This window comes from Saccopteryx bilineata, chromosome 3, assembly GCF_036850765.1.
Source record: "Saccopteryx bilineata isolate mSacBil1 chromosome 3, mSacBil1_pri_phased_curated, whole genome shotgun sequence".
Classification (NCBI taxonomy): domain Eukaryota; kingdom Metazoa; phylum Chordata; class Mammalia; order Chiroptera; family Emballonuridae; genus Saccopteryx; species Saccopteryx bilineata.
Window position 1 is genome coordinate 265,016,171 of NC_089492.1, and position 19,941 is coordinate 265,036,111.

Here is a 19,941-nt window from a genome sequence, read left to right on the forward strand (position 1 = left end):
TGTAGGAATTGGGAAGTTTTCCCCCAATTTTAACTCACTTGCAAGAACAGGAGGCTTCCAGCTGACATCTGGGTTGAACTAGCCAATGAGGTTTGTACAGTGCCAAGGTATGAGTGGTGATAGTCGTGCCAGCTGACCCATTCAGCACTCACCAGGTGCCAGGCGCTGGGCACAGCATTTAGACACATTAGTTTATTTAATCCTCAAAACAATCATATGCCTTGGCACCATTTTTAATCCCATTTTACAGATGAGAAAACTTGGGAACAGAGAGGTTAAATGACTTACCTAAAGTTGCACAGCTAATCAGTGATGAGGCCAAGAGGTACACCCAGAAAGTCAGGATCCAGAGTCCACCTTTTCAAGCCACTACTCTTACACGCAGGGTGGGTGATGAGGGGTGCGAGTGAGAGAGACACACGTGGGGCTCTCAGGAGTAGAGTGGCCCCTGAGCCTGACCTCAGATCTACAGATACGGTCACAGCTTAAAGGTGACGACCTGGCCCAAGAGCCCTCATATCCCTGCCTCCAGGTTTAGCATCTCTCAGAAGCTCCAGTGAGCTTGGCATGTGTACCACTCCCTGCCAGGCACTGATCTCTGATTCCTGTAAAATGTCAAATGCCAGGGTCAGGGCAACAGTGCCAACCGTGGCCAAGCCTGTCACAGGCCACACTTCTAATCTACATGGCACTCTCCTTGAAGCCTGGCCATGCTCTCCACCGAGCACTTGTCTGACCAGCTCTGGCCCCACCCTCTCCTGGCACCTCTCCCCTGCTCCATCCCACTGCTCAGGTAATGCCACCATCTGGGACCCACCTGCAGGGAGCCTGCCCACTTGTTGGGGAGAGGGCATCTTCCATCTGCATCTGCAGGAGTGTCCTGGAACTCCATCAATCTCAGGATGGGCAGGCAGCCCCTGCCACCAAGAGACTGGGACATAAAATACAGCCCTGTGAGCATCCTGCCAGAAAAGATGCAGGCTATGCACTCAGTGTGAGGCAAATCCATGTGGTGGGAGGAGCATGGAATGATGTGAGATCAAATTCTGAACTTACCCTCATTAGATGGTGGCTTCAGACAAGCTAGTTTAGCTCTCTGAGCCAAGTTTTTTATCCATAAAACTGAGATAATATAGGACGGTTACCAGAACTCCATCTTAAGCATTTGCCTAACCCTTGCACTTAGAAGAAGGCACAGGAGAGATGTTTGTGGAATGAATGGAAACAGCCACTCTGCCTTCTTCCTTGCTGACAGAGTCCCAGTTCAGATGCCAACTGTGCCTGATCTTTCTAAGCAAGTCATGGCCTCCTTTTTTTCCCCCTTTATGCTGATTGGTTAAGGGGTGGGCAGGGGACCCATTTCTAGCCAATGAGATATAAGGGGGGAAAATCTACTGAGGGTCTGGGAAAGGCTTCCATACCTGATAAGAGGAGGGGAGTGTGTGAGAAGAGTGCCCTGCTCTGGTACCTTTCTTCTTCCTCCTGCTTTCCAGGGTACTTGGGAGTAATGAGGTGTTTGGAGATGAAAACCCGCAACCACAAGTGGCAATGTCACCATAATTTGAGGATAGCAGAAGAAAAAGAGAAGAGCATGGATCCTCAGTGACACCACTGAACTGTCAGATCAACCTTGTGACCTCCTACCATGAAATTCCCTGTTAATTAACAGCAAACGTCTGCTAGTTGGCTATGCAGACGCTTGCAGCTGCAAACATTCCTCTCTGATACAGTGACCAGGGAGTGAGTGAACGAATGAATGAATGAGCGTCTTGTGGCCTGAAAATAATTGCACAAATGTTTGTCATTATCAACAATGTTAATACTGTAACACCTCATTTATTCAACATTATCAGCAACAGGCTTTGCTCAGAAGGACATTTTCAAGATAATTGAAGTTTACCCCCTTTAGGCACCAAATATTGTGTTAACTGTTGTTGTTTTTTCTTTCCATTGATTTGAGGAGGGGGGGAGAGAGCAAGAGAGAAGCATCAACTTATTGTTCCACTTACTTGTTCCATTTAGTTGTACACTCATTGATTGCTTCTCCTACGTGCCCTGACTGGGGATAGAACCCACAACCTCGGTGCACTGGGACGAAGCTTTATCCTCTGAACCACCCAGCCAGGAAACCGGTTGTTGTTTTTTTTAATCATCTAAAATGTATCACGTTCCCATATATTTATCTCCTCTCACTACACTCCCTTAATACACACACTCACAATACTCATATGCACACACTCAGAGGACACCGAGAATTAATTAAGCTTGGCTTGGACACTGTGCTCACCAATGAGACAAACTGCTAAAGTGAGGTGCCAACCAGCACTGCCCTGGGGCTGGCAGAGGTGAGGGGCTGCAAGGTTTTTCTCTGATTTCCAGAGTCATTACCCCTCCCTGCCACGTCCCATCGGGTTGCCAGCCGTCACAGAGTGACTGACTCTTACAGTCCCTCGCGCTAGACAGATTTCTCAGCCCTGAGTTGTGACACCAGACTGCCCACTTGCAGAATAACTTCTTTCAGCAAGCCCTGACTGAGGTGCTGCTGCAAGGGGGTTAGACCCCAGGGAAGGAAGGCCAGGCCCCCATCCAAAAGAAAGGATCATTCATTTTTTTTACAGATACTTATCAGGCATCTTCTAATCGCAGCAGTAGAAACTAAGAACGCAAGCCTTGGAGCCAAAGACCTGAGTTCAAGTCCTGACTCTATTTACTAATGGTGCAACCCTGAGCAGGTTACTTCACCTCTCTGAGCCTCAATTACCCCATCTGTATAATGAAACTAATAACCATACCTTCCACATAAGAATGATGCAAGGAATGAGTAAGGTCTGTGTTTATGCTGCTAGAACAATGCTTACCACTTTGTGAATTCTCAACAAATGTGTGCAATCATTGTCATTCTTGCCATGTACTGGGATTTTTTTTTCTGGGCTCTAGAGAACAATGGTTAATAAGAATGGCATGTCTCTGCCCCCTGGAAAGTAACAACTAATTGGATAGATCAACTATGCTCCTAATACATTGGAATCAGTGCTAACAGGAGGGGTCAGAAGCCCAAAAAGGGGCTGGAACCCACAGTGGAGAGACCAGAGAGGCCTCCCAGATGTCCAGGCTGGGACTAAAAGGTTAACAGGTGTCTTAGTTTCTTGGGGATGCTATAACAAATTAGCACAATCTGGGTAGCTAACAGCAGCAAAAACGTATTCTCTCAAAGTTCGAGAGACCAAAGACCAAAGTCCAAAATCAAGGTTTCAGCAGGCCTGCATTCCCTCTGAAGGCTCTGACAGATGATCCGATCCATTCCCTGCCTTCCCCAGCTGCTGGGGGGTGTTTGGTGTTCCTGCATCACTTCAAATCTCTGCCTCCATCTTCACATGGCCTTCTCTTCTCCTCCAGGTAATATGTCTTCTCCTCTTCTGTCTCTTATAAGGACCCTTGTCATTGGATTTAGGATCTGCCGCAGCAATCCATGATGATTTGCTCTCAAGATTCTTAATTACATCTGCAAAGACCCTTTTCCCAAATAAGATCCCAGTCACTCCTTTTCCAAATAAGATCACAGTCACAAGTTCTGGGGGGTTAGGATGTAGACATCTCTTCTTAAGGGACACCACTCAACTCACTACAGTGGCAGGATGCCAGGCAAAGGGGAGCAAGACATGGCCCCAAAGGACAGAACGCCCTGCAGACGTGAACTGCCATGCAAGAAGAAATCGGGGTGGGCACAGTCAAGACAGAGACAAGCAGCCTGAGGTTTCAGGATGCAGAGCAGACACTGGGTTCTGTCGCCAAAATCAGCAGGGAACCCCTACCCAGACTGTGTATAAGAGGTGAGGTCGGAGGCCCTAGACTGGTGGCTCAGTGGATAGAGGGTCAGCTCAGTGTATGGGCGTCCCTGGTTCAATTCCTGGTCCGGGCACACAGGAAAAGCAACCATCTGCTTCTCTCCCTCCCCCCCCCACCCCACCCATGCCCATCCTCTTCTCTCTTCCTTTCCCTCCTGCGGCCAGTGGCTCAACTGGTTCAAGTGTGGCCCCAGGCACTGAGGATAGTTCCATTGGAGCGCATCAGCCTCAGGAACTAAAAATAGCTCAGTACTAGAGCATCAGCCCCAGATGGGGTTGCTGAGTGGATCCCGGTCAGGGTACACATGGGAGTCTGCCTCACTATCTCCCTTCCTCTCACTTAGAAGAAAAAAAAAAAAAGAAGTGGGGTTAGAGAGCGCTGCCATTTGGTAAGCACATGAGTGCCCAAGGGACTTTTTTAGACACCAAGATTGCCAGTTTTAGGGCAACAGGCTAACTCTAGACTCCTCTCCTTTCCCTGATCCTGGAATGGAATTGGACCTCTGCTGCTTTCTTGGCACAGAGCTTGTAGTCTGGCTCAGGCATTGGAAGCCTGGTGGCTCTGATGCCTTCTGTCCAGGCAGCCCTCCAAGCCTCCACAGAGCAGCTCCTTCCTCTGCATCCACCAGGCACCAGCTCCACAGGTGTCACCATCCAGCCACCCTTCTGGTTCTATTGAAATGAGCACAGGTCTGCACTCAACATGTTTATTTATAGAGTAGACCCCTGCACTAATATTGTACTTGCATTGTAAGACAGAATTTAAGTTATCCAGATTAAAAATGATAAGATAAAGATAAAATAGTTTGAATTATTTGATTTTATCATATTAATGGTACAAAGGGTTTTTTGCACTCACTAAAAATTTTAATGAGATCCATGTGATCAAAAATGTTTTATTTTTAAAAAGCAAAGCTTTATGATACAGCGGCTCAAAGGTATGGTTCTTAATTCAAATTATTTTGATACTTGGTTTCAATGGCTGTTCTAGCCGGGTGGCTGGGGGTGGAGGGAGATACCATGCAACGATGCATTGATCCAAATGGGAAAACAGCCAGGCTGACTGAGCTTACTAAACCTCCACAGTTATTTTTCATTCCCATCCACCAATTATGCAAAGTTTTTTGTTGAAATTCAGCAAGTAAATTTCCATCTTCCCTGATGTCAATCAGGGGTTCTTGCAAACTAATCAAAAGGTGTTGCATTTTTATATTTTTAGCAAATAGGTTCTGAAACACTTTGAAAAAAATTGTTTAAACAGGTTAAAAAGTGCTTGTTTCCAAATTTTTAAAGTTTACATACACACGAATTGTTACAGCTGGTAAGGGCACATCACTTTCTATTACAAAAATCATGAAACAGTGGAAACATTTCTGTTTTTAAAATGCTCTCTCCAGCCCTAGCCAGTTGGCTCAGTGGATAGAGCATTGGCCTGACATATGGATGTCCTGGGTTTGATTCCTGGTCAGGGCACACCAGAGAAGCGACCATCTGCTTATCTTCTCCTGTTTCTCCCCCTTTATTCCCTCTTCCCTTCCCTCAGCCAGTGGCTTGATTGGTTCGAGTGTCAGCTCCAGGGGCTGAGGATGGCTTGGTTGGTCCCAACACATCAGCCTCAGGCACTAAAAATAGCTCAGTTGATTTGAGCATCAGCCCAAGACAGGGTTGCTGGGTGGATCCAGGTCAGGGCATATGCAGGAGTCTATCTCATTATCTCCCCTCCTCTCATTTAAAAAATAATTATAATAAAATAAACTTATCTCTCCATAATACTGGTTTCTTTCAAATAGCAATTTATCCTTCAATTATCATTTATATATCAAATAATATCAAATATACCTTGGAGGGACAGTGTGTGTGTGTGTGTGTGTGTGTGTGTGTTCAAAAAATATCTGTAGCCTAACTGTAATGTGAGATCCTGAATTGGAGTCTGGACCAAAAAAGGACATCAGTGGAAAAACTGGTGATATTCAAATAGAGACTGAAGTTTTGACAAATGTATCTTGGTCATGTATGAAGTTACATTATGGGGAACTGGGAAAGAGTACACCGGAGTTCTGCAGGGTCTCTGCAATGCCTCTGTAAATCAAAAATTATTTAAATTTTATTTTTTTTAAATGTTGGTGATATAGTATACTATATTGGCAGCCAGTTGTCATTATAGAAATAGTTGGCAAGTTTCAAAACTTCTCTTTTTTGTAAAAGAAACATGCATAACTCATCTTTGAGTCCCCACACCTCTCTAAAGTACTTCGCCACATGATAATCATCAAACCTCTATCTTATTACAAAATAAGCTGGCTCTCTATCCTTGTTGCAAAATACTGTAAGGATTCTACTCTGTATTAGAAGCCTTATTTTTATCATATAAACCACATCGGCGACATCCTGCATCATTTTGTGCACGTCTGGCCCCGATTTCTTTGCTTCAGCAGCTAGTCTTTGAGTAAATTTCATGTTTGGAGTGATCTCTTTAACTTCAGCCTGAAATCCTTCATGTATTGCACTTAAAGTATCCACTCTATCAGTGGTTATTTTCATACCATTTTCCCATAAAACATTCTTTTATTAAATAAGTCATTGGATATTGAAACTATATCTTCTCCGGTACATCTCATTAAAAAAAAAGTAATTCTTTGTGTATTTCATTATTGAAACCCAAATCTAGCACATACTATAAACTGAGACATGTTAGGAGCACCTGTACTTTCACCCAATCACAGAGCCAATCTCCCACTCTGTGTGATTTGTTCTGATGCTTGTTCTTCCACATCTTCAGCAGTACTCTGCCTCTTCTGACCATGCTCACTGACAAAGCGATGCATTTTAGTTTGTCCAAGGCTGGTTTCCTGTGGGTTATTTCATCCATTTTGCCTGAGGATGGAAGAATAAGTGTTTTCTTGAGGGTTTGTGGTTTTTTAACATTCACTGGTAAGAAAATCTCAGAAGAGGCATCTAAATACTTGTCACAAAGTATCAGAACTTATATAAAGAACCAGAGGGTGCATCACATAACTTTAGACATCTCTGAAAAGAATCACAAGTTTTCTTTGTGTTCTGGGTCTTTGTTTTCAAGGCTGTTACTGTATCAGTAAGGAGAGGCAAGGCTAAGCTATGGTAACAAGTGCTTCAATATCTGTAGCTGAAAGCAATACAGGTTTATTGCCTGCCACAGGCACATCAGTGATCAACCAGGGCTCCGAGCCACAGTGTCCTTACTCTGGGACCCAGACTGACCAAATAGCTTCTTTTCAGAACATTCCCAGCCCTTGTGACAAAAGAATAAGAGAGTGTAATGAATTGCCCACTGACTCTAACGGCTTCTGCCTGGAAGTGACATTCATCACCTCTGTTCACATTTCAATGGCCAGAACAAGCCACACAGCTCCAACCAAGCCAGGAAGTTGTGTGCCCGAGAAGAGAATCACAACTATCTAGTGCTTTTCACCAATATATTCACAGTTGCTTATTGCAGACACTTTACACTCTCATTAACCAATATCTCAAGGTTTATCATGAATGGCCATGTGTGTAAGTCCACATAGCAAACTCTTCCTAAACTTTTCCTTCTTTTTTGTCAAATTTCTTATTGGATCTGATTAAATTATCAATGACTCAAAATTTTCTTTCCCAAGTAGAAATAGCAGCCTTTCCACTTTTTAGCTATTTCCTTGTGTTTTCATTTTTACATATTACCTCCAATCCATGGAATCTTTGCAAAAAACATTTAAAGCTACGTGCTCATTTTGTGAGGATGACTTTAGTTAAAATTGAATTCTCTCATAAAAGGACATATACAAAACATTCTTAGTGGTACTGCTTGTTATATCCAAGAACTGGAAGCCCCCAAAATGTCTACTAACAGGAGACCGGATATGTGCATGCAGTGGAAGTTTACACACAGTGAGAATAAATCGACTCCAACAACATGTCATGAAGAAACCTCACAAGTGATGCTGGATAAAGGAATTCAAATATATTACTTTATGCATACAAATCTCAAAAACATGTCAAAGTAATATGCAATGCTAAAAGTCAGGATAAGGGCTACCGAAGGTGGTGACTAGACGGAAGTACAAAGGCCCCTGGAGTGCTGGCCTTTTTATGTCCCCTAATCTGGATTCTGGCTATGGGGACATGCTTACTTCATCATAGTCCACTGATGTGTATCCTTCTCACTTGTAAACTTCTTTTGTATATAAATTATACTTCAATTAAAAGTTTACTTACAAGCAAAGTCAATGGCATAATATATAGATCTCTTAACTGGCCACACAGAAACTGGAAATAAATAGCCAGAAGTGACAAATGAGGCCAGGCACCACCTTTAACCCCTTGGCTGTGGGACTCCACTCCTTCCTCAATGGACTGTGCCCTCTCCACACCCCACAACTTGTGGGCATAAGGCAGGACACCACTGTCAATCTATATATTAACCATTAGTAAAGATGAACTTGGCTCTTGTTCTTAAATAAATCAACATAAATTGCAGTTCTAATATTTTTCTTCTTCCTTTTCAAGAATTATCTTGAAACTCCCACTTTGGAGACAGCCGTTCCTTGGTTCTAAGGCCGTATCAGGACCATGGACAGGGTCTACAGAGCCCGGTGGTTGACAGGCATGCAACTCTAAAACATCAGATTTCCACCCACACCCCTACCCCCAGTCAGCCATGAAGGCCCCATCCTCCTCAGTAAGTGTTTCAGAGGCTTATTTATGCACAGATGCTCTGATAATTTTAAATATGGGTAAACATAGCCTTCAATAATGCAAAACTAGAGGTTCTCATTAAACAAAATACATACACACACTGGTAAATCTCTAGTATCCCATCTGATCATGAAATAAATGCTCTGTTGAAGCAAATATCCTGCACGCTACAGCCTATATACATGGATTAATAATTGTAAAGAAAGCAGAGTAGCATGAAATGAACTTTGCTCTAATAGTACACTAACTGGGGAAAGGTGGTGGGAGAACGTACTTAGAATGATTCAGAAGATACTTCAGAGACTCATAATACTTCAAAACACAATTCATAGGAAATTGAGTTAGCACTTGAACTCATGCCTTTCAAGCTCCAAAGCTCATTTTTTTGTCTACATTATACATCTGTTAAATAATACAATTGTTAAAAATAGAAATTTCAGGGGACTGCAAAGAAGGAGAATGAAGTAATTATACAAGTAAATCTAGGTGGGTATGGGTCTTGTTTCCATTTGGTTTTCTTCCAAAACAGACCTGGAGCCAAGGCTTTGAGTGCAAGGAGTTTATTTGAGAGGTGATCCCAGGGAGCATGCGAGCAAGGGGAAACTCAAGAAGGGAAGAGAATCAATAAAGATGTATCCATGAGTGGGTTACTGCTGTGAGCAACTAGGGTCAATCATCCTGGGGGATCCTCTATGAGGCTGGGGTCAATCATCCTGGGGGATCCTCTGTGAGGCTGGGGTCAATCATCTTGGGGGATCCTCTATGAGGCTGGGGTCAATCATCCTGGGGGATCCTCTATGAGGCTGGGGTCAATCATCCTGGGGGATCCTCTGTGAGGCTATCAAACATACTTCAGAATTCTCCTATCATTGGGGCAGGAAAGCTGATAAAATATGCTGATAATGGCCCCCCCAGTGATGTCCACATCCTAATCCTCAGAACATGTACACATGGTACCTTATGTGGCAAAAGGGGCTTTGCTGATATAATTAGTGATATTGAGAGGAGGAGATTATCCTGGGTTCTCTTCGTGGGTCCAAAATAATCACAGTGTGCTTATAAGAAAGATACAGGAAAGTTATAGAAAGAGATTAGAAGGTATTATCCTGCTGGTTTGAGGATGGAAGAAGGGCCATAAGCCAAGGAAAACAAGTAGTTTCTAGAAGCTGGAAAAGGTGAGTACACAGATTCTCCATAGAACCTCCAGAAGAAACATGGCTCTACCAATACCTTCATTTTAATCCTTAATAACCATTCAGATTCCTGACCTCCAGAATGGTAAAATAATAAATTTGCATTGGTTTAAACTGTTAAGTTTGTAGTAATGCATTATAACAGCAATAGTAAATGCATATATACTGTAGTTGATTATATAACACATATAGTTGGTTATATAATGTATATAGTTGTTACTCTATGTATGTTAGTTTCTAATCCACCAACTCTTATCTTTCATTCATTGAAGGTTACAAAGCATGTTCCCACAGCCAAAGGATGTTTTCAGAGAGACATAGAAAACCATTGAGAACTGTCTGCACATGATTGAAAGTTGAATTTGAGTGTGAGCTTCCTGGCAACCACAGCAAAAAGAGAAAATATTGGGTTTAAGAAGTCTCAGAAAATGTTCTCCATAACTTTTATCCATCAGTGAATTCTTAAAGGAATTTATCACATAGGACTTTATGAGGATATTTACTAGATAATACTTTCAGTGACAGTTTAAAAGAAGCTGTAGAACTTTATTTCAGTGTTTGTTTCCCAATCAGTCCTATATAAAAGTAAAAGGCAGATCATCCCAACCTAGTTCAGGTAAATCATCCTTGTGGTGACAAGGTTTTTGGCCCTCTTCTTAAAGTAGAACTTCCAGCATGTTCAGAAATGTCAGTGATCCTCTTATTCTCTCTCTCAAATATCAGCTGTCTTCTTGATTTGGGAAAGAAGCTAGGCAAAGAGAGCTAGTTTGTTCAAGGCTGAGCTCCCAGTGAGGCCCGGGAGGGCAGATGCTCTGGCATCTGTAGGATGCCCACAAGCAAGAGATTCGTCTCAGTCAGATGGTCTCAAAGTTGGCACTTTGCCATGGGATTTGAGCTGTCTGGCTTGCTGTCATTCCCAACAAGAGTCCTACAATCAGCAGTGTTGGGTTGCAAGGAATAGAACCTTCATCAAGCTTTCTCAAGCAAAAATGAAAAGTACATTATAAGGAAGCAGAGGTTTCATGGGATTCAAAAACAGAAAACAAAATTCAACCCAGGTTTTATGGAAATAGGAAAGCACAGGGACCAGGCCACCAGGCCACTTTCCCCTCACCTCTTTTCTGGGCTCAGGTGTCCTCTCTCCTCTCTGCTTCTCTGAGACTCTCTGCTCTCCTACCCAGCCCTGGTTCTAACTCACAACCCCGCAGTTTCCCTCACCATTAACTGCTCCATGACCTCAAGGTCTGATTTCAATTTCCCAGTAGAGAAATGGGGCCCAGCTCATTGTCTGGGGAAACATCTGCAAGGCACGAGTCACTAGAAGCCAATGGAGATACCACTGTGGGTGAGAGTAGGGTAACCCAGGCTAGTCAGCCAAGGGAAGGAGCAGATTATGAGGGTTAGGGGCCAGGTGACATGCCCTGCTGCCCACATGAAGCCAGCCATCAAGTATGCAGAGTTGAAAATCTCCCCCAAAATGAAGGTTGGCTCCGCTCAAGGATCCCAAGGAGAGTTTGACAGGCCCCAACAATAAGCCCTGAAAAGTGAGTGTGGTTGAATGATTACAAAAGGTCCTCCATCCTGGGCTCCTCTCTGTAGTACCAATACCCTTGCATTAGAACCTTACAGCTCCCTCCATCAAGAAGTGGAATGTATTTTCTCACTTTTGGAAAGTGATTTGGCCTTGACTTGCTTTGGCCAATAGAATATAGCAGAAAGGATAGTGTTAACAGCTTTAAGCTTAGGCCCCAAGAGGCTTGCATCTCTCTCTCTCTCTCTCTCTCTCTCTTTCTCTCTCTTTCTCTCTCTCTCTCTCTCTCTCCCTCCCTCCCTCTCTCTCCTTTCCTCTTCTCTCCTCTCCCTCCACCTTGCCATTCCTCTCATGATTCTGATGCTGCTATGTGATCAAGCCTGCTGGAGAAATTTGAGAGATACATGCTAAAAGCGCCCATTTGGGCCAATTCCTCCCACTAAAGCCATCCAGACCAGCCAGTTGGCCACAAATGCATGAGAGTGTTCAGCTAAAACCAGTCAGGCCTGGCTCAGATGAGAACCATCCACTTGACCTGTAAACTTGTGAGCAATAATAAATGTGTGTTACTTTAAACAAAGCTATGAAATATTTTGTTATGCAGCAATAGCTAACTGATACAGCAAGTCAGGACTTGAGTCCCCAAACTCGTCCAGGGTACTGTGATTAGGAAGAAGTTGCCAGTTAGGCTCCAGTGGACAACATCTGTCCCTAAATTTATTCCTCTTTCCCTGTTGCCCCAAGCACAGCCAGGCTGCATGAGCTGGCAGCATCCCCATATAGAAGAATCAACCACTCCTTCCTCCCCCCACCCCCTCTTACCATCACATTCTTGTCCATGTTTCTGAGTCTCATTTTCATGTCCCATCTATGTATGGAATCATATAGTTCTTGGTTTTCTCTGATTTACTTATTTCACTCAGTATAATGTTATCAAGGTCCATCCATGTTATTGTAAATGATCCGATGTCATCATTTCTTATGGCTGAGTAGTATTCCATAGTATATATGTACCAAAGCTTTTTAATCCACTCATCCACTGACAGACACTTGGGCTGTTTCCAGATCTTCACTATTGTGAACAATGCTGCCATAAACATGGAGGTGCATTTCTCCTTTTGGAACAGTGCTATGGTGTTCTTAGGGTATATTCCTAAAAGCTGGGTCAAAAGGCAGTTCAATTTTTAATTTCTTGAGGAATCTCCATACTGTTTTCCACAGTGGCTGCACCAGTCTATATTCCTACTAGCAGTGCAAGATGGTTCCCTTTTTTCCACATCCTCGCCAACACCTATTCTGTGTTGTTTTGTTGATGAGTGCCATTCTGACTGGTGTGAGGTGATATCTCATTGTGGTTTTAATTTGCATTTCTCTAATGATTAGTGATGTTGAGCATTTTTTTATATGCCTATTGGCCATCTGTATGTCCTCTTTGGAGAAGTGTCTATTCATTTCTTTTGCCCATTTTTTGATTGGATTGTTTGTCTTCCTGGTGTTGAGTTTTACAAGGAAGGAGAGGGCGGGGTGGGGGGAGGGGAGGGGCACAAAGAAAACCAGATAGAAGGTGACGGCAGATAATTTGACTTTGGGTGAGGGGTGTGCAACATAATCAAATGTCAAAATAATCTGGAGAAATTTTCTCTGAGCATATGTACCCTGATTTATCAATGCCACCCCATTAAAATTAATAAAAAATAAATAAAAAAATTTTTAAAAAAGAATCAACCAGCCTATACATGGACTATGTGAAACTGACCTTTTGAGATTTACAGACACTGGTCAAAAGAGACTTCTGCTCAGACAGCTTAGCTCCTCAGCAGAGGTAAGATTAGCCAACAAGAGTAGCTATACTTCAAAACCATGATCAGAGAGAAAGAGAGAGAGTTCTCTGTTTGCTCCAGCAGGATGGAAGTCTGGGTCACCTAAAAGCCAAATCAAATCAGAGTCCGGTAAGCAGGAAGAAGACTGAAGCACCAGCCTGGATTATGCCTGTCTGTGGATGGAAGGCTGATCTCTTGAGAGATTATTTCTCCTTGCTCTGATTCTCAAGTATTTGAATCTGGGACAGCTAAACATTAAATATCAGACTAGAGCCAGGGCTACATAGTACAGAATTTTGCTGCTTATGAAAGCATTTGGGGAGGTTTGGTTTGTTTGTTTGTTTTTTCCTAAGTATATCTGGAGATTTGATAGGCTTCTTAGAAAATCTATGACTTAAACAGGGTAAGAACTCCAACCGCAGAGAGAATGCTGGATGCAACGTTGCCTGTCTACACCAGTATTCCTGTGGGTCTGTAACTGTGTATTACTCTATTTACATGTTATTGTACTTACATGCTACAATTCCTATAAGAAATTGTAACCATATTATAGGATCCATGTATTACTGTAGTTATCTATCCCTCACAGGAATGTCACTTAGTTGTGACTTATGGTATCTATTTTTACTGTATCTAACTTAATGTGTCTATATATTACTATGACATATATATTACTATGACTATGTTGTATGATACTGTATCTTGATAATGTAGCTCTGATACCTTATTTGTTACCTATCTTAGTTTAGCTACAAGTTATTATGTGTATATGTAACTGTGGTTGGGTGTTACTGCAATTGCATTACTACATCTGTATTTTACTCTATCTGTGTAACTGACTGTTATGTGTAGGGCTCTAATTGTATTACTATATCTATGTGTTACTGCATTAATGTTATTGCATTTAGGTGTTACTGCATTTATTACTGAACTCATGCTTTACCATGACTAAGTATAACTATGAATTTGCATTTACTCCAATAATAAAATAATAGCTGGCCCTGGCCGGTTGGCTCAGCGGTAGAGCGTCGGCCTGGTGTGCGGGGCACCCAGGTTCGATTCCTGGCCAGGGCACATAGGAGAAGTGCCCATTTGCTTCTCCACCCCCACCCCCTCCTTCCTCTCTGTCTCTCTCTTCCCCTCCCGCAGCCAAGGCTCCATTGGAGCAAAGATGGCCCGGGCGCTGGGGATGGCTCCTTGGCCTCTGCCCCAGGCGCTAGAGTGGCTCTGGTCGTGGCAGAGTGAAGCCCCAGAGGGGCAGAGCATCGCCCCCTGGTGGGCAGAGCGTCGCCCCTGGTGGGCGTGCCGGGTGGATCCGGTCGGGCGCATGCGGGAGTCTGTCTGACTGTCTCTCCCCGTTTCCAGCTTCAGAAAAATACAAAAATAAAATAAAATAAAATAATAGCTACCATTTGTTATGCACTTTCTGTGTGTCGGGCTCTTTTCTGCTGCATACTTTCCATATAGTTATCTCACTAAATCATACAACAGCCCTGCAATGTAGGTATTACTATACCCATTTTATGGATGAGGAAACTGAAGTGAAAGGAGGTTAAGATATTTACCCAAAGATGATATTTGCAAGCAACAACTCTGATAAGGGGTTAATATCCAAAATAAATAAAGAACTCACAAAGCTCAGCAACAAACAAGCAAACAATCCAGCCTGACCAGGCAGTGGTGCAGTGGATAGAGCAATGGACTGGGATGCAGAGGACCTAGGTTCAAAACCCCAAGGCTGCTAGCTTGAGTGCAGGTTCACCAGCTTGAGCACAGGGTCTCTGGCTTGAGCATAGAATCATAGACATGACCCCATGGTCACTGGCTTGAGTCCAAAGGTTGCTGGCTTGAAGCCCAAGGTCACTGGTTTGAGCCAAAGGTTGCTGGTTTGAGCAAAGGGTCACTCACTGTGCTATAGCCCCTGGTCAAGGCACATATGAGAGAGCAATCAGTGAACAACTAAGGAACTGCAACAAAAAACTGATGCTTCTCCCTTCCTATCTGTCCATCCCTATCTGTCCCTCTCTCTGTCTCTCTCTTTGTTTCTGTCACAAAAAAGCAAACAATCCAATTAAAATATGGGGAGAGGACCTGAACAGACACTTCTCCCAAGAAGACAAAGAAATGACCAACAGATATATGAAAAAATGCTCATCTTCACCAGCTATTAGAGAAATGCAAATCAAAACTATAATGAGATACCACCTCACATCTGTTAGACTAGCTATTATCAATAAGACAGGTAATAAAAGGAATCCTCATTCACTGCTGGTGGGAATGTAAACTGGTACAGCCATTATGGAAGAAAGTGTGGTGGTTCCTCAAAAATTTAAGAATAGAACTACCATATGACCCAGCAATCCCTCTATTGGGCATCTACCCAAAAAACTCGAAAATATTGGTACATAAAGACACATACACCCCTATGTTTATTGCAACATTATTCACAAGAGCCAAGACATGGAAATAACCAAGTGTCCTTCAGTAGAGGATTAGATAAAGATGCGGTACGTATATACAATGGAATACTACTCAGCCATAAGAAATGATGACATATTGCCATTTACAACAACATGGATGGACCTTAAGAACATTATACTGAGTAAAATAAGTAACTCAGAAAAGCTAAGAACTATATGATTTCACACATAGGTGGGATATAAAACTAAGACTCATGGACATAGATAAAAGTGAAGTGGTTACCAGGGAGAGGAGGCTGTGGGAGGGGGGCTGGGGAACGGGAGTAAAGAGGGACAGGTATGCAGTGACAGAGAGGGATTTGACTTTGGCTGATAGGCATACAACACAATTAACAGGTCAAATGCTATAGAGATGTTTACATGAAACCTATGTACTCTTATGAATCAATGTCACCCCATTAAATTAAATCTTCTAAATAAAACACCCACAAAAAGATAGCTGTCCAAGGTCACACAACCAGTGTGTGGCAGGGGAGGCCAGGGAAAGAAACTTGAACCCAGTTCTATCTGACTACTATAGCTATTTGGACAGCAGCTCTTTGTCCTGTACTTGTATGTTTAGGGTCCAAGTACAGAAAATGGTTCATTGTCTAAAGATATGAAAAGATTCTTGGTGGGTGTAGCTACAGAATAAAGTTTTTTAAACGATCAACTTCATTTTATGACATTTTTGTTGAGTTAGGAGTTCCTGAATTCAGAAACAATTAAATTACTAAAAGAATTTTGATTGAGTTAGCAGACAATAAATTTAAAGAACAATGGAATTCATTCTTTTAACTTTCAATGAATTTATAAAGAGAGAGACGGTTAGATGAGCTTAAATGTTGATGAGCTCTGTGCTTATGAACTTTATCGATTCTAAAATTGCCTGCAGGCTGGGAAACCCCAGGGCTTGTGACAGATGTCATTCAACAAAACTACCACCACTGGGAACGAGGCCCCTTACTCACACTCTTCTTCTTTCACCTGCTCCAAATCTTGCGACCTGCAATGACCCCAGGCTTCCACGGAACCTCCGGAAATTCCCCTCAACTCTCAGAGCTTCCCATCTCAAAGCTGCAGCCCCAACCACAACCAATTCCTCTTGGCCTCGGCTTCCTGCCCAATTCCAATGGCCAGGAGTGAGTTCTGTTCAGAGGAGGCCAATACCGCCAGGGTCTTGAGCGGGGGGTCTAGAGGAGGAAGTTCCCAGAGAGGCCTCCAATGTCCCGGCCCCACTAGCCCTGCTCTGGGCAGAGCCAGCCCCAGGCACACCAGTCAGTGCCTTCCCCTCTGGCCCCACGTAACTCTCCCAGGCCTGCCTGCCCCATGGAGTCCCACGATGCCCGCTAGCCTGACCCCCTCCCAGGCTTCTCATCACTTGCTCACATGCTTCCCAGCCCCCCATGGGTTCCACTTCCTAGAGCCAAAGCATTTCTTCCCTACCAGCTGTATTTATAGGCAAATGGGACAGAGCTTTAGAAGACCTCTTCCCCCTGGTTTTGCCCAGACAAAGCACATACAAGAAGTAATGACTACTAGTTAGTGCTTCCCACTACTCACTACCTCCTCCTCTCTTTTCTAAAATAAAAACTTTTTAAATTAAAAAAAAAACTTAGAAGACCCCTTCCCCCATCAAACCTGAATAATATTGAAGCATAAGGACAGGGGCTTTCTGGGACTAATGCCTAGATTATGTCCAGACTGTTAATGAGTCTAATTAGGGACACTCATAGCACTAAACAGCTTTAGATTAAGAAGCTAGACCCCAGACCTGGCTGGTTGGCTCAACGGTAGAGCATCGGCCTGATGTATGGACGTCCTGGGCTTGATTCCTGGGCGGGGCACACAGGAAAAATGATCATCTGCTTCTTTATCCCTTCCCTCCCCCTTTTCTCTCTCTTTCTTTCTTCCCCTTCCAAAGCCAAGGCTCAATTAATTTGAGTGCATCAGCCCCAGGCACTGAGGATGGCTCCGTGAAGCCTCGGTCTCAGGTGCTGAAAATAGCTTGGTTGTGAGCATGACCCTAGAAGGGCAGAGCATCAGCCCCAGATGGGGGTTGCCAGGAGGATTTTGATCAGGATGCATATGGGAGTCTGTCTATCTCCCCTCCACTCACTTGGAAAAAAAGCGAGGAAAAGAAGTTGGACCCTTTAGAAACCAAAAAACCAGCTTAGGGATGGTAAAAATAAGACTCACAGAGCTCCACTCCTCCACCCTGTGCCCATTGCCATCATCACTAATCAGCCACAGACACCGTTTCCTACAGACCCGGGACACAACTCTGGGGTCCTCAGTTCAGTCCCTAGCTACCACCAGTGGTGTATGCAATAAAACCCACTTCTCTTCTAGACCCACTCCTTCATTGTGCAAATGGAGAAACTGAGGCCCAGAAGAAAAGCAAATTGGCCAGGTTCACACAAGTCGGAAGCAAAACCAGTATAAGAAGTCAGAATTCCTGGCCTCCAGTTCCAGCCATGAAGGCAGAAGCCGGGGAGGTTTGAGTCTCAAGCCTAAGGAGACTCCAAAACACTGGCCAGAGAGGAACCAGTGTAAGCTCTGCTTCTCCATCCCATAATTTCCATAGCAACCCTCTGGTCCCTGGTTTGGGGTGGGAGAAGAAGTAAGGTTTCTGAAGTATTTCCGTTTCAATAGAAAAAGACCTAAACCAAGCCTTTACCTACACTAGCTCACCCGTTCCCATAATAACCTATGAGGAGGTACTACTATAATCCCTACTTTACAAATGAGGAAAACAAGGCACAGAGACGGTGAGTGGCTTGTCCGAGCTCACACAGCTGTCAGGTGCCAGTGTTGGAGCAGTCTGGCTCCAGAGTGGATGGACTTACACACTCATGCTAGCAGATCGTACACACACACACACGTGCACACACACATACTGACACCCACCTCTGCCAACAGTGCATGTGAGTGCTCAGTTCCCTGGCAACACCATAGAGTATCACATCTTTCAACGTTGCCCGTCAGCAGGTGAGGAGTGGCCGTCCATGGAGAATTGATCCTGGTCTGCTCAACCCGGGCTCAGCTGAGCCAAGAGCCCCACCAGGGGTACCCTTTCAAGTTGTGGGTCAACTGCGAGGGGGAAAGAGAAGGACCCCTCCTCCAGTGGGGGTTTCTGCCTCTGCAGAGGAAGGCCAGTCTGTCAGAGACCTGAGCCGGAAACAATAGATCATCCCTTCACTGGGATTAATGAGGCTTCCCCGTGTTTGTGGAGAGGTGATTAAGGAGCTTGTACCTGCCTCGGCTCCTGTCAAAAGAACAAAAGGCTCAGCGGTTGCTTTTTTCAGAGGCTTTGGGCAGGAGCAAAGGGGCTCAGGGGTCTGCACTTGGCTCTTCTTTGTGCTTTTCTATGTAGGCACCAAGTACAGGACATTTGCCCTCCCTCCCCAATGGCGAGCCCCTCCCCATAGCTACCCATACCCTCCACATATGATTGAGCCCCTGACACATACCAGTCACCATGTCAGGCACTGTGGATGCAGGAACAACCACGACAGAGACAGCCCCTGCCCATAGTCTGCCAGATCAACACTAAACAACTAAGAAGACGATGATTTATTAAGTTGCACATGTGATAAAGTGTTACCCAGGAGAAGAACTGAGAAGCATAAATGCATGTGATGGGGGCCTACCTCTCTAGCTGGTCAGAGAAGGTTCCTGGGAGATGGTGGGTAGGAGGAGAGCCAGGGTCTCAGCTGGTCCCCTAGGAAAGTCAGTTTGACAGGACTTGGCAACGGATTACATATTGGAGATAAGATGGGATGTCTGGCCCAGGGAGTTTGAGGGATGCTGCACTAACCTGTGTCCAGAGCACAGATGGCAGAGTAGGTTTGGAGAAGGCAAGAGGACGTGCCCAGCAGGCAGTTGGCTGGATGGGCCTGGGACACAGGAGCTAGGTCAGGGCTGAGGAGGCAGGTTAGGAAGACAGTGTAGAGGTCATACATGTAGTAGTCAATGTTGTGCGGTCAGATGCCACTGCCAAGGAGGGAGACAAAAGGGGGCCAAGGACTGATCCCTGAGGGGAGCTGCAGGGACCAAAGAGAGGGGCTGACAAGGGAAGGGGAGAGTGTGTAAAAAGTAGATGTTGCAAAACAGGGGAAGAGAAAATTTGCAGAAAGCAAAGGAGCTGACAGTGTCAGATGCTGCCATATGATCCAGTAAGATTAGTACTGAGCTGTGTCATTGGACTTGGTAAGTGGGTCACTGGTGGCTTTGGCAAGAGTGGTTTCAGCGGACACAGAAGCCAGAAGGGAGCAGGTGAGGAGAGTATGGAGGTGAGGAAGTAGGGGATGTGACTGAGCCTTTAAGAGCGTTGCTGCAAAGGGAAGGTGAGAAATGGCTCAACGGCTCAGGAAGCCCCTG

General features: G+C 44.3%; 1 long non-coding RNA gene across 1 annotated transcript in view; it reads right to left on the bottom strand.

The window, feature by feature from the left end:
- LOC136329133 (uncharacterized) overlaps positions 1–18,709 on the bottom strand; it is a 32,979-nt gene extending 14,270 nt beyond the window's left edge. The window contains exon 1 of the long non-coding RNA XR_010730157.1: positions 18,469–18,709. This is a non-coding gene — a long non-coding RNA (uncharacterized lncRNA). The remainder of the gene's footprint in view (positions 1–18,468) is intronic.
- Positions 18,710–19,941: the final 1,232 nt, after the last annotated feature.